The sequence below is a fragment of the Selaginella moellendorffii genome, unplaced genomic scaffold, assembly GCF_000143415.4.
Source record: "Selaginella moellendorffii unplaced genomic scaffold, v1.0 SELMOscaffold_99, whole genome shotgun sequence".
NCBI classification, from domain to species: domain Eukaryota; kingdom Viridiplantae; phylum Streptophyta; class Lycopodiopsida; order Selaginellales; family Selaginellaceae; genus Selaginella; species Selaginella moellendorffii.
The window spans coordinates 263078-263657 of NW_003314360.1; positions in this window are offsets into that span (position 1 = coordinate 263078).

The window sequence follows — 580 nt, forward strand, 5'->3', positions numbered from 1 at the left end:
TGCATGGACTCGTGATGTGGATTGGATTGCAGCTAATGAGGTGAAAGCTCTTTGTTGCATAGTGGTTCTAAATGAGGAAGTGGAGGTGCCATGTGATAGTCTCTATCAAAAAAACATTCCAGGTAGTGAAGTGGAGACTCTTCATATATATATATATATAGATAGATAGATAGGAGAGCACAAACTTGCATAGCCATTGTCAACTTTTTCTATAAGAGTAGGCAAGTGATGTTGTATCTAAGGTACTTGTAGTTTTTAGTATGGTCTAGCAGGGGGTTTTCTCCTTGTTAATTGTGAGTCCTGTGTCATTGTAAAACACTACCAATATATCCAACTCACATTGGAGTTTCTCTTGAGAAGTTGTGAGGAGGATGTCATCTGTATAGAGGAGATTTGAAGATGTAGTACATCTAAGATCACCATATAATTGAGACACATGGTGAGACATGATAGATCTGGGAGTCATGACTCTCACATGTGTATGTATAGCAATTAGGATATTTGAGTGAGAGTTTTTTCCTTTTCTTCCTCATTACAATAGGAGAAGTTGAAGGACCATACCAGTGAGGACAATTGAAAA